This window comes from Pristis pectinata, chromosome 29, assembly GCF_009764475.1.
Source record: "Pristis pectinata isolate sPriPec2 chromosome 29, sPriPec2.1.pri, whole genome shotgun sequence".
NCBI lineage: Eukaryota > Metazoa > Chordata > Chondrichthyes > Rhinopristiformes > Pristidae > Pristis > Pristis pectinata.
This window is the reverse complement of record NC_067433.1, coordinates 3,459,753-3,473,899: the sequence shown is the minus strand read 5'-3', so window position 1 is coordinate 3,473,899 and position 14,147 is coordinate 3,459,753. Positions and strand designations below refer to the sequence as shown.

Below are 14,147 nucleotides of genomic sequence, written 5' to 3'. Positions count from 1 at the left end.
CTGACTCTCTCCAGTGTTCTGCATCTTAAAACTTTGTATCTCTAATATTTCCCAGTTCCGATGAGAGATCATCACCCTGAAACACTAACTGTGTTTCTCACTTCACAGATGCTTCCCGACCTGCTGAGTGTTTCCAGCATTTATTGCAGATTTCCAGCATTTGTGGTATTTTGCTATTGGCCTTGGAGATTATGAGACTGAAACAGAACCTTAGCTGTGTGACCAAGAAGGGAAACACCAGAATTTTCACTGAAAATTGTTTTTAAAGAAACTAAATATTCACTCTCCTCCAGTCTTTGCTGAGGTCTTTCATCAGCACCTCCATATTTGCTCTTTCAACTTCAGTCCCTTTCGGGACTAGACACACATCCAGCTACTTGGCTAAGAACTTAGTCTGCTGCTATCACTGGCAATCTATTCCACATGTTTATTATATCATGGGAAAAATTGGCTTCTAATCTTTAAACACTTGAGCTGTGCCAGTTTCACACTCCTATCCATTCACTTCAAACAATTTGCCTGCATCTATAATGGACTGATGTACTTCTGTGCTATACATTTCTAGGATTCCATTAATTTCAATACCTTACAGTTATGCAAGAGAGGAAAACAGCTCACCACATGGCTCTGTATGGGAGAGTTAAACAGAATGCTGCAGACTGTAATTAGCTGTTAGGACCAGTGCCTCGATCCTGCTGTAATTTACTTACACCTTCCATTCCAGATGTCATTTTAAATCATTAAAGAAGACATAGATCATTTTTATCCCCCCTTGTCTTCTCTAACACGTGCCACTGTAGTCAAGGGTGTCAGTGGGCAATATCTGGAAGGTATTGACCTGGGAGTGGGTTTCTTGAGCTGCTAATGGAGGTGATGGCAGGGCTTGCATGTGAGCTGCTCGGGTGTCTCTCACTGTACTCTGGGGAGGCGCTTGTCGCTTGTCTCAGTGAGCAGGCTGTGAGCGTCCTTCATGTAAAGTTGGCAGCATGAATCCACAGGTCCTCGGCTTAAGTTGTATGAATTGATGGGGTCCGGATGCTGCAAGTATACCACCCTGTCATTGGAACCACTAGTTTATTTGTAAAATGAATAGCATCACAAATTCTCAGAAGTACAGAGTTTTCTTTGTATAAGGCATGCTGTGCAACATGCGGTTGGAATTAAGTTAGCTTGTGCATTGATTGCCTTCCAGTGTACTTTGTAACAACTGAATGTTGCAAAATAAAGGAGCTGAGAGTAAGCAGCCAGAAAGTGACTGTTCCAAGTTCTTCGTGTTACATTTCTTCACACTTTCAGCCTGCGTTAGCAATGCCTAATGACCCTGCAAATCACAGAAAGCACAAGCAAGTCTCATAGCTACTGCTTAGGCAGCCCCAAGGTGTTGAGGATAACTCGCAGAGATCGGTGCTGGGGCTCTTGCACGTTAATGATCTGGATGTGAATGTAAGTGGTACGATTAGCACGTTTGCAGATGACGCGCAAACTGGTGGTGGTGTTGACGGTGAGGAGGGAATTATTCAGCTAAAGAACAATATTGATGGACAGAAAAATGCCAGGTGGAATTTATCCTGAAAAATGTATGGTAATGATAAAATGGACTTTTGACCTCACAATCCACCTTGTTATGACCTTGCACCTTATTGTCTACCTGCACTGCACTTCCTCTGTAGCTGTGACACTTTACTCTGTATTCTGTTATTGTTTTTACCCTGTGCCTACCTGAATGCACTGTGTAATGAATTGATCTGTACGAACGGTATGCAAGACAAGTTTTTCACTGTGCCTTGGTACAAGTGACAATAATAAACCAATACCAATAATGCACTTTGGGAGGACTAATTAGGCCAGAATATACATGATGAATGGTAGGTAGCACCTCAGGAAGTACTAAGGAACAGAAGGACCTTGGGGTACATGTTCAAAGATCCTTAAAGGCAGCAGCATTGGTAGGTAGGTTAGTTAAAAAGACATATGGGACACTTATCTTTATTAGCCGTGGCCCAGAAAATAAGAACAAGGAGGTGATGGTACAACAATGTAAAACATTAGTATGCCTACAACTGAATAGGCCGCTGCTGGCGCACTGTGCGCCGTTCTGGCCACCGCAGTATGGGAAGGACGTGATTACACCGCAGAGGGTGCAGATTAGGTTCATCAGGATGTTGCCTGGGATGGAGGGCTTCAGCTATGAGGAGATACTGGATAGGCTGGATTTGTTTCCCTTGGAGTGGAGGAGGCTGAGGTGAGACCCAATTGAGGTATACAAAATCATGAGGGGCACAGATAGGGTAGATGGTAGGAAATTTCCCCAACAACAAAGGGCACAGGTTTAAAGCAAGACTAGAAGATTGAGAGGGGATCTGAAGAAGAACTCTTTGGATTAAAGAAGGTGTTTGGGAAATGGAAAAAAACTTCCTGAGGAGGTGGTGGAGGCAGGTAATCTCACAAAATTTAAGAGGTATTTCGATGAACACATATAATGTCATGGCAGAGAAGTCTATGGGCCAAATGTTGGAAAGTGGGATTAGTGTATACATATATGCACTTGACGGCTAGCACGGACACAGTGGGCTGAAAGGGCTGTTTCCATTTAGTATGAGTCTATGCCTGTGCTTCCATTCCAGTGGGCTCTGTGGTGGTTGATAAAGCAAATTAGGAAGTGCTTGGTGGGTGGTAGTTTGGTGGGCTTCCTTGCGCAGGGCTGTAAGATCCACACTGCCTTCCCAAATACTTACCTATTCTGAGTGGTCATAGGCCAGGGATTCTCTGAGCCACTGGGGATGTTACACCTTTTCAAGGAGGCTTTGAGAACATCCTTGAATCTTTTCCTCTGTCCACCTGGTCTGTCTTGCCATTAAAGAGCTCGGGATGGCGTCTGTTTTGAGAGCCTGGTATCGGGCTTGCGAGGGACATGGCATCTCCATTGGAGCCCACTACATGTCAATGCTGGTGATAATGGCCCAGGGCGAAGATACTGAGTTGCAAAATGACCCTGTCACTGGTTCACTTGTCCTGCCACTGTATTTGGAGAATTTTGTAGAGATAAAGTTGATGGTACCTTGTCCGGTGTTTTGGTAATTGGTTTATTATTGTCATATGTTCTGAGATACTGTGAAAAGCTTTTGTTTGTGTGCCATGCAGACAGATCATTCCTTACTTAAGTACATTGTGGTCGTATAAAAGGAAAACAATAACAGAATGCAGAATATAATGTTGCAGTTCCAGAGAAAGTGCAGCTCAGGTAGACAAATAAAGTGCAAGGGCCACGGCAAGATAGATTGAGAGATCAAGAGTTCATCTTTATCATTTAAGAGGTCCATTCAAGAGTCTTACAACAGCGGGATAGAAGCTGTCCTTGAGCCTGGTGGTACGTGTTCTCAAGCTTTTGTATCTTCTGCCTGACAGAAGGAGGGAGAAGAGAAAATGTCCAGAGTGGGAGGGGTTCTTGATTATGTTGGCTACTTTCCCGAGGCAGCAGGAAGTGTAGACAGTCAATGGGGGGGAGGCTGGTTTTTATGATAGACTAGATTGGACTGTTTCAAAGTGGCTGCTGATATATCCCAGAGACCTACAGCAGTGTGAGGTCACTGCCATGTAACAACACTACGAGGTGCATACAGAAAGCAGCAACCAAAGCACTGTGGCTAACAAGAACAACCAGTTAAACATTTGGTTAGGAATTGAGTTTAGTAATAGGCGTACAGTACACAGGATTTTTTTTTATAAATGCATTGAGTTGCTGTGACATCTGTGGCCCCAAAGGATGGTAGAAGCAGACTGAGGAAGAGCTTTCAAAAGGAGATTGCATATTTCCTTGAAAAGGGGGAAAAATTGCAGAGGTTTGCAGATCAGGTTGAGGGTAGTTGAATATCTGGAAGGCTCTTTGAAAGCTAGTACAGGTGTGATGGATCAAATGATCTCCTGTGCAGCAAGATTCTATGAATGCCGTGAACAAAAATAAAACAGAATAGCTATCCTGCAGAGCTCCAGTCAGGCCTGTTTGCTGCTCTTCATTTATTCGCAGTATTTGCTTCTCTTTGGACAATGGTTCCTGAATCACAAAACCTGTTTCTCATCATGGGGGATAGGCTAATGCTTTTGATTTTAGTTTCAATTTTAAAACCACTGTGATGCTTTAGAAACATAAAAAATAGGAACAGCAGCAAACTATTCAGCCTTCGTTCTGCCATTCAGTATGATCATGGTTGATCATTCAGCTTTAAAGCATGAAGCTCCATGTTTTACACAAAGTTTTGTCAGCAATCACCTCTGGATTAAACACTGTTAGACACTTTTCTCTCTACCAACTGTTGCTAGTTCAAGCCAATTTATCACAACTACCAAATGCAAGCAAAAACTTTTAAGTACAACCAGTACAAACGGGCCTCTTCCCCGTCCCACAAAACACTCTAAATACGTGAAGTAGGTTAATATCCTGCAACATGTATGCTATCTGTGCTCTCTGCTGCGCTGTAACGAAACCCTGCAAGGGTCACTGACTGGAAAGAGTGTTTGGTATTCCCAATATGTTTTTCATTACCTTATCCCATTCAGCCAAGTCAGCAATAAATGTACCCTGGCAGCCGCTGGCTGACATTGACCTAGTTTTCTTTTTAGGATTGTTTGTTCAGTGAGAGGTTAATGAGCAACTGACTGGTCCCTCTCGACAAAATTACCCTTCATTAGGTTTATAACTTTTGCACAAGGCTCCAGGATGAGCTGAGAGCCAAGTTGTACTAATGAAGGGCTGGTTCCCAAAACCTTCCTCCTAGATAGCTGTTATTCCAGATGAGTTCTGACAACAGCCTATTGTACAAATTAAATGGTGTCCACGGTCAATATAAGTGAAAATCAGTCAACAGTAGAATGCGCACTTTCCTTTGTTCAGCAGTTGCACAAGATCTCATCTGTTTACTTGTGTGATGTGTGAAACATGATTCTGGAGGTATCTCCCATTGAGAAGGGGCACAATTCCTTCAAGAAAGATGAATCTCATGCATGTTCGTAACTTTATAGAAGAGTATCTGTAGAATAAACTGAAACTTTGCTTTATGTGTTTGATTCAGGGACACTGAGGTACCATGATGCAGAACTGTTTTATTTAAATACAGGACACTGCACAGGTTAGTAATGGTTGTTCCCAAGGAGCGTTGGTACAAGGATTTTAGTAAGGCGTTTGATAAGGTCCCTCATGGAAGGCTTATTCAGAAAGTCAGGAGGCATGGGATCCAGGGAGACTTGGCTGTATGGATTCAGAATTGGCTCACCCATAGAAGACAGAGGGCGGTGGTAAATGGAATGTATTCTGCCTGGAGGTTGGTGACCAGTGGTGTTCCGCAGGGATCTGTTTGGGGACCCCTGCTCTTTGTGATTTTTATAAATGACTTGGATGAGGATGTGGATGGGCTTCTCACTCAGCAGGTCAAAACATTGATGGGCTTTGCCCCTGTGGATAATGGAAAATTCTGGTTTGATGTTGAGGCTGAATATTCCTCAATAAGGCAGGTTCTAGGTGAAATTCAGTCTTAACAGGAGTGTATTGTGTACAAATCCAGAAACAGTTCTGATGAAAGGCCATTGCCCTGAAAAATGAACTGTTTCTCTCACCACAGGTGTGGACTGACCTGCTGAGTGTCCCCAACAAGCTTTGTTTTCACATCATGTGCAAACGCCGTTACCTTTGGTACCTGGGATGAAAGTCTCTTCTGACTCCCTGTAAAGGGGCCAATATGAAATGAGTTCAGGGTTTTTAAATCCAGTTCTCCATAGGACTGGGACTGTAATTTTAGAAAACAGACTAACATTCAGCATGATGGAGACAGGAGACTGCAGATGCTGGAATCTGGAGCAACGCACAAGATGCTGGGGGAACTCAGTGGGTCAGGCAGCATCTGTAGAGGAAAATGGACAGTCGATGTTTTGGGTCAATATCAGCCCCCCACCCTCACCTGGATCCACCTATCACTGTCAGCTCTTGCTCCACCCCTTCCCTCCGCCACTTTATGCTGGCTCCTCCCCTCTATCTTTCAGTCCAGATGAAGGGTCTCAACCCGAAAGGTCGACTGTCCATTTCCCTCCACAGATGCTGCCTGACCCGCAGAGATCACCCAGCATCTCGTGTGTTGCCCAACACTCAGCATAAATTGACGTTGTCACTCAAGGTGGCCACAAGAAGCGGTAAGTGAAGGAAATGGAAGTGACATTGAATTGTCCTGGAGAATGCACATGTGTGGACTTTGGGGATGGAAGACAACGGCTGTCACAGGCAGATCGCTTGCTGACCACTCATGTGGATGACGATCACTCGTATGTGGTGCTTGGAGGGCACAGACTGAGTTTCCTCTGTCCACCAATCAACCCTCCTGTGTTGGTGTTCAAGTGGAATCAGCTGCTGGCAAGTGGGCTAGAGTCTAAGTGGTGGGATTTGCTTTCTGATTGGCATGGACCAAATTCCCTGCTGTACGATTCTATGACTCTATAAAATACATCAAATGGCTGGTGAGATAATTGATGTATAGGTTTTAACTTTCCGAAATTGCCTAGATTCAGGGAAGGTTCCATTAGATTGGAAATTAGCAAATACAACTCCTTTATTCAACAAGAAAAGGATCAGAGAATCAAAATCTGAATCAGGTTTATTATCACTGTTTTATGTGATGTGAAATTTGTTGTTTTGCAGCAGCAGAACAGTGCAAAGGCATTAAATTATTAGAAATTACAAAATAAATAAATAGTGCAAAACATAAAGGAATAACGAGGTAATATTCATGGGTTCTTGGACTGTTCAGAAGTCTGATGGCGGAGGGGAAGAAACTGTTTGTGAATCATTGAGTGTGGGTCGTCAGGCTCCTGTAATTCCTCCCTGATGGTAGTAACAAGTCTTAAGGCACTGCCTTTTGAAGATGTCCTCGATGGGGAGGGTTGTGCCTGTGATGGAGCTGGCTGAGTCTACAACCCTCTGCAGCCTCTTGCGATCCTGTGCATTGGAGCCTCCATACCAGGCTGTGATGCAACCAGTCAGAATGCTCTCCACCGTACATCTATAAAAATTTGCAAGAGTCTTTGGTGACATACCAAATCTCCCTAAATTCCTAACGAAGCAGAGCCGCTGGCGTGCCTTCTTTGTGATTGCATCAATGTGTTGGGCCCGGGATAGATCCTCTGAGATGTTGACACCCAGGAACTTGAAGCTGCTCACCCTTTCCAACGCTGACCCACCACTGAGGACTGGTGCCTCTTCATCGCTATCTGAGATTTTACCAACAACAGTGGTGTCATCTGTGAATTTATAGATGACATTTGAGAGAGTACGAAATATGTTAATAGCTATTAGATGTTACAACCGGGTACTTAAATAAGTTTAAGAAACCAGGCAAACTCAGTGTGGTTTTGTGAAAGGAAATCATGTTTGAATTATTTACTGGAGTTCTTTAAAAAAAAGTAACATGTGCTGTGGACAAAGGAGATTCAGTGGATGTATTTCCGGAAGGTAATTGATAAGACGTTATAGAAAGTAAATGCTCATGGTGTGGGAGGTAACGTATTGGCATGGATAGAAGATTGACTGACTAACAGGAAATAATAGGCATAACTCGGTCTATTTCAAGTTGGAAGGATGTGATGAATCGTGTTCCACATGGATCAGTGCTGGCGACTTGACTTTTTATGATTTGTATAAATAACTTGAATGAAAGATATGGTTAGGTGATGATACCAGATAGGTGGGTAGGTCAGCTGTGAAGAGGACATAAGGAGACATCTTAAGAATAGATTAAGTGAATGGACAAGAAAGGAAATGGAATACAATGTGGGATAATTGGTAATTAATTTATTATTGTCACATTTGCTGGGATACAGTGAAAAAGTTTGTTTGCCTGCCATCCAGATAGATCATTCCATACGTAAGTACTTTGAGGTAGTATTAAGGAAAACAATAACAGAATGCAGAATATAGTGTTACAGTTACAGAGAAAGTGCAGTGCAGGCAGACAGTGCAAGTGCAGTGCAGTGCGGAGAAATGGCAGATGGAGTTCAACCCGGCCAAGTGTCAAGTGTTGCACCTTGGGGGATTGAATGTAAAGAGACAGTACACTGTTGATGAGCAGAGGGATCTTGGAGTCCAAGTTCATAGATCCCTGAAAGTGGCTACACAGGTTGATAGGGTGGCAAAGAAGGCGTATGGCATGCTTGCCTTCATTAGTCGAGGCATTGAGTTCAAGAGTCAGGAAGTTATGCTGCAGTTTTATAAAACTTTAGTTAGGCTGCATCTGGAGTATTATATTCAATTCTGGTCACCCCATTATAGAAAGGATGTCGAGGCTTTGGAGAGGGTGTAGAAGAGGTTTACCAGGATGCTGCCTGGATTAGAGGGTATGTGCTATGAGGAGAGGTTGGACAAACTTGGGTTGTTCTCTCTGGAACAGTGGAGGCTGAGAAGAGATGGAGGTTATAAGATTATGAGAGGCATAGATAGAATAGATAGCCAGTACCTTTTCCCCAGGGTTGAAATGTCTAATACCAGGGGGCATGCATTTAAGGTGATGGTGGTAAGATCAAAGGAGATGTGTGGGGCAAGTTTTTTACACAGAGGCATCTTATTACTAATGTAATTGGTTTGGCACAACACTGTGGGCCAAAGGGCCTGTTCCTGTGCTATACTGTTCTATGTTCTAGACAAATAAGGTGCAAGGACCACGATAAGGTAGATTGGGAGATCAGAAGTTCTTTATCTTACAAGACGTCTGTTCAAGAGTCTTATAACAGTGGGATAGAAGCTGTCCTTGAGCCTGATGGAACAGGTTCTCAAGCTTTGTATCTTCTGCCTGATGGAAGGGGGTAGAAGAGAGAATGTCCGGGGTGGAAGGGGTCTTTGATTATGTTGGCTGCTTTCTCGAGGCAGCGGGAAGTGTAGACGGTGTCAATGGAGGGGAGGCTAGTTCTCATGATAGACTTGCTTACAACTCTCTGCAATGTGAAATTGCCCATTTTGGAATCAAAAATAATAATGAAGCCTGTTATCTAAATAGTGAGAAATCACAGTGTTCTTAGGTGCAGAGAGATCTGGATGGCCTGGTGTATGACTTGAAGGTGCAGCAAGTTATTAGGAAAGCTGTCAGAATGTTATCATTTATTGCTAAGGGAATTGAATACAATAGTTGGGAGGAAATTGCATCGGGCGTTGGTGCGATCACATCTGAAATGCTATGCATGGCATTGCTCTCCTCATTGAAGGAAACTTGTTAATGTGTTAGAAGCAGTTTAGAGAAGGTTTGCTAGATTAATTCTTGGAATGGGTGGGTTGTGAAGTAAAAGAAGGTTGGATGAGCTTAGTTTGTATTTGCCCGAGTTTAAAAGAGTGAGAAGGGACTTGAATCACATATGATCCTGAGGGGTATTGGTACGATAGATGTGGAGAGGATGTTTTCTCCTGTGTGAGAACCCAGACTTCTTTTTTTCCCTCTTGAGGGTCGTGAGACTTTGGAACTCTCTTCCTGAAAGAGCAGTGGAAGCAGACTCTGAGTATTTTTACGGCAGAGGTAGATGGATTACAGATAACCAACTGGGTAAACTCTTGCCACAATTAGTCATTGAATGGTGGAGTAGGTTCGAAGAGCTGAGTGGCCTATTTTGTATGATCATATGTTACTTCAGTTCTAGTTTAGAGACTGAAGTGAGGGAAGTCAATGATTCAAGGCATCTATTCATTCTTTAATGGTTTTTGAATTTCCAGGCTGGAACTTTTCTCTTTACAACATCATGCAACTGAAAATTTATTTCTTTTCCCACGACTAAAACATAGTAACAAACATTTATAAGATCTTTTTATTAGTCACATGTACATCAAAACACACAGTGAAATGCATCTTTTGCATAGAATGTTTTGGGGGCAGCCCACAAGTGTCGCCACGTTTCCGGCGCCAACATAGCACGCCCACAACTTCCTAATCAGTACGTCTTTGGAATGTGGGAGGAAACCGGAGCACCCGGAGGAAACCCACGCAGAAACAGGGAGAACGTACAAACTCCTTATCGACAGCAGCAGGAATTGAACCCGGGTCGCTGGCGCTGTAGTAGTGTTATGCTAACCGCTACACTACCGTGCTGCCCAGAAGCAACATTTCCAAGTTGTTTTGTGCCATGTGGAAAATTCGACAGGGCACCTTGTGTCCCAGATTGATTTCTGCATCAGCTGTGGTGCAAAGCTTCTGTTGGAGCATTATGGTAGAACTGGAGTGTGTTGCCCCATCGTTAGGCCCCCCTGTGACTCCCTGGCCTTCACAGAAAAGTTGAGTCACTCTCCTACACCCTGGAATTTCCCCTCATCCCTGCGCAGAACGGGGCCTCCCCCAATATCCCTCAAACTTTGGCCACCCTTCCCATCTTACCCTGTGGTTTTTCTCTACTGGCTGCCAGTCTCATCCTCCAATCCCCAGACCCTAAGCAACATGCTGTCCTGTCACCAGCATCTCCACCAAACCAACATGTTGGCCTCCTGTCTCCTCACTCCCAGGACCAATGTGCTGCTGTGTCTTCCCCCAATCCCAACAAGCAGACTGCCTGTCCTCCCCCATCCTGAACCCAACCACCACCCTCTGTCACCAAATGCCACCCTCGCTCACTCCTCCGCTACCCCCCTCCGCCAACACTTGAACAGAGACCCAATTGGCTAAGACTTTGAGAGATGTGTACCATTGTTTAGAAGTGATGTGGCTCTGAGCAAAGGCCTAAAATCTTTTAATTCTGTAGCACAATTCTCAATCTTAATTTGTAATATTTCATTTGTCATTGGTTGTAGTTCTTGTGGTTTGTCTTGCATCATTATTTTGGAGTTAAGTTTTTATACAGGTTAGAAATGCTGTCAGAATTCTATTTTCCTTACGAATGTGCAAAGTGTCATGCATTGTTTGAAAACCGTTCCACACTCCTTACCCATCCTGTCTGTTCACTGGTTCGATGCTCAGTATGTGATGGCAAGGAGCCACAGAGATCACAGGTTCCATCACAGATCAGTGCAGGCTCAGTCGAACTGGGCAGCTCCGAGCTGAGAAGAGGAAAGGTCCCCTTCTTGGGCATGATCTTTATTAGGAAACTGCATATGCCTCAGGATTGGGTGAGTGCAGAGCTGGGCTCAAATATAACACCCTCTGTGATCAAATATCATCATCGTTTGGGCTGTGGAGGTGATGGGGAGGGAAAGACTTCTGGTCTACAACCATCTAAGACAGTGATTCTTGAGAGGGGTAAAAAGCAGGATTTAAGAACCTCAAAGCCAATGATAAATTTTCCCACTCCCGAACCTCCCTGACCCTGCACCTTCCCACTCTCGATCATACCCATCCCTGATCCTGATTCAACTCAACTTTGACCTTCCTGACTCCTAATTATCCCTGATCTCCCCCATCCCTGAACTTCCCCTCCCCCACCTTCCTTGCCCACCCCCATCCACCCCACTTGGAATTCTTTCCATCCCCCCCTCTCCTGGATGCTGACCCTTCCCACCACTGACCCTTTCCACCCCAACCAGTCCCATTCCAATCCTCCTCGACCCCAACCCTTCCCATCCCATGGCCCTTCACACCTCGATCCCCTCCTACCCCCAAACCTGCACAACGTCATCTTTCCCACCGCTCTGTCCTCTCAAGTTCAAGATTATTGTCATGGGCATACATGTCCAGGGTATAAATGTCATGAAAATTAGCTCTTTGCAGCAGCAGCATAGTACTTTACAAACATGACAACCATAAATTACATAAAATAACGTAAATTGTACCTAACTTTCCACCCCTCACTCACCTCAATGCTGATGCTCCCCACCCATTGCCCTGTTCCGTCTGACCTTCCCCACCCAATGGTCAAAACAAATTCAGAAGGCTCCAGTGAACTCTTGCTGTGTGTCTGATGCCGTGTGCTGCACTTCCAGTGCAGTAATCGCTCTCAGCGAGATTCAGCAGTCTGGGGAGGAGAAAACTTGGCAATTTAAAAAAAGTCTTTTATACATTTCTGACAACTTTGTTTTCAATTCAGATTTTTTGCAGTTGCATTTCTCTCTTTCTCTGTTAAATATATCAGAACTCCTGCCACCAATTGTGGAAATCTGTATCTATGAAACAGAATTGTGATTTTGATCCGTTATGTATGGTTCTGTTTACTTAATACCCCCTAAGTCCCCACATTATATTCCTCGGAGTACAGGACTGGAGTCAGGAAATCTGCATCCCAGCAGCTGGGACAGGGTGAGCTGTTTGCTCATGTGCTGTCCAGATGCTTGGCTCAGTACAATGGGCAGATGCTGTTGGGTGTCAAATATTTGGCTATCTCTGCCTTCTTCGGAGAGAGCACAGCTCCATGGAAACTGCAATCTGAGCACTTTCACCATTTGTTTTAATTTATCTCCCTCCACCGATCAGATGTAGGCACAAGCTTGGTCTATTGTTTTCTTAGGCTGGATAATATTCCTGACCCACGAGCACTTGGCTCTGTTGATTGTACTTGTGGCAATGGTGCAAAAGATGCTGCAGTTGCCTGCATTTATTTAGTCTGTCAGTCCACATTAAAGGAAAAGTCCATAAAGAACGTAAGGTGTTGGGAGAGGATTGCTTTGGCCATATGAAATGGATAGGGATATTTTTTTAAAAAAAGCCAGCATCCATTACTGCTGCTTACAGGGACTCTGTCTGAGATGTCAATGAATTGAACATCAAACAGTCTGCTGGAGGAACTCAGCGGGTCGAGCAGCATCTGTTGGAGGAAAAGAATTGTCTGCATTTCGGGTCAAGAGCCTGCATCAGAACTGGGTGGGGGGTTTCGACCCGAAACGTCAACAATTCCTTTCCTCCAACAGACGCTGCTCGACCCGCTGAGTTCCTCCAGCAGATTGTTTGTTGCTCCACATTCTAGCATCTGTAGTCTCTTGTGTCCCCTGTGAACGAGTTGACCCTTCTCGACTGGGTTTCTTTGCTCTATGTTAAAAGCTGAGCTCCATTGTGAGTCTCAGACAACTGGAATTGGTTTATTATTGTCACATGTACTGACGTACAGTGAAAAACTTGCCTTGCATACCGTTCATACAGATCAATTCATTACACAGTGCATCGAGGTAGTACAATGTACAACAATAACAGAAAGCAGAATAAAGCTAAAGAGAAAGTGCAATAAGATGCAAGATCATAATGAGGTAGATTGTGAGGTCGAGTCCATCCAAATCAGACCCTATCCTGCCCATGTCCCAAAAACAGGTGCAAAAATTCAGCCCACCGAGTCTGCTCTGCCATTAGATCATGGCTGATTTATTGTTCCTTCTCAGCCCTATTCTCCTGCCTTCCCCCCATAACCTTTGAGGTCCTTACTAATCAAGAACCTATCAACCTCCGCTTTAAATATTCCCAATGACTTGGCCTCCACTGCCGTCTGTGCTAAAGGAACTCCTCCTCATCTCTTAGTTGGTGTTACAGCTTCAGATGGCAGAAATGGCACTGTATTTAACAGCAAGTGAATGTGAATAAGATTCTTACTGGTGGGTCAGGTCTTCCAGTGTTTCACAGTATTCACAGCATTTAAAAGTAGAGGCTGTATTTTTAAACTGGAATTTATAAAGATGTGAGAGGTAGGAATGGTTTAGAGTTGGTTTTACTGGGAAAGAGGCAAAAAGCACGAAATGTCAGTCCAGCCAGCTCCATGCCAAGATGATTGGTTGAGTACAAAGTCTAAGCATTAACATGGGAAATTGTGTAACTGTAGGCTTCAGTCAGCCTACCAGTCCAGTGGAGGTTAGAAGGGAGAGGCACATCATCTGCCATCTCCTGTAACTCCCCAAACATCATCAGTGACCCGAAACGTCAACATTGCCTTCCCCCCCACAGATGGTGCTTGACCCGCTGAGTTCCTCCAGCAGATTATTTGTTGCTCCAGTTTCCAGCATCTGCCGTCTCTGGTGTCTCCATCATCAGTGTTTAAAATGCCAACCTAGAGTGGACACTCTGTTCTGGACATTCTACAGGGAAACACAAACAATCAACAGCACACATTAACAGGATAGAATGAAGTGAGATGAGAGCTGAATCTACCCCTTTTTATTTGGACTGCACAACAAATTATATTTATGTAGCACCTTTTCATGTAGCAAACAGTTCACAAGAGCAGGAACAATC

The 14,147-nt window shown here is 44.1% G+C and overlaps 1 protein-coding gene across 1 annotated transcript in view; it reads left to right on the top strand.

The window, feature by feature from the left end:
* The window catches only part of LOC127584204 (bone morphogenetic protein 1-like), a 203,848-nt gene that overhangs the window by 143,623 nt on the left and 46,078 nt on the right, over window positions 1-14,147 (top strand).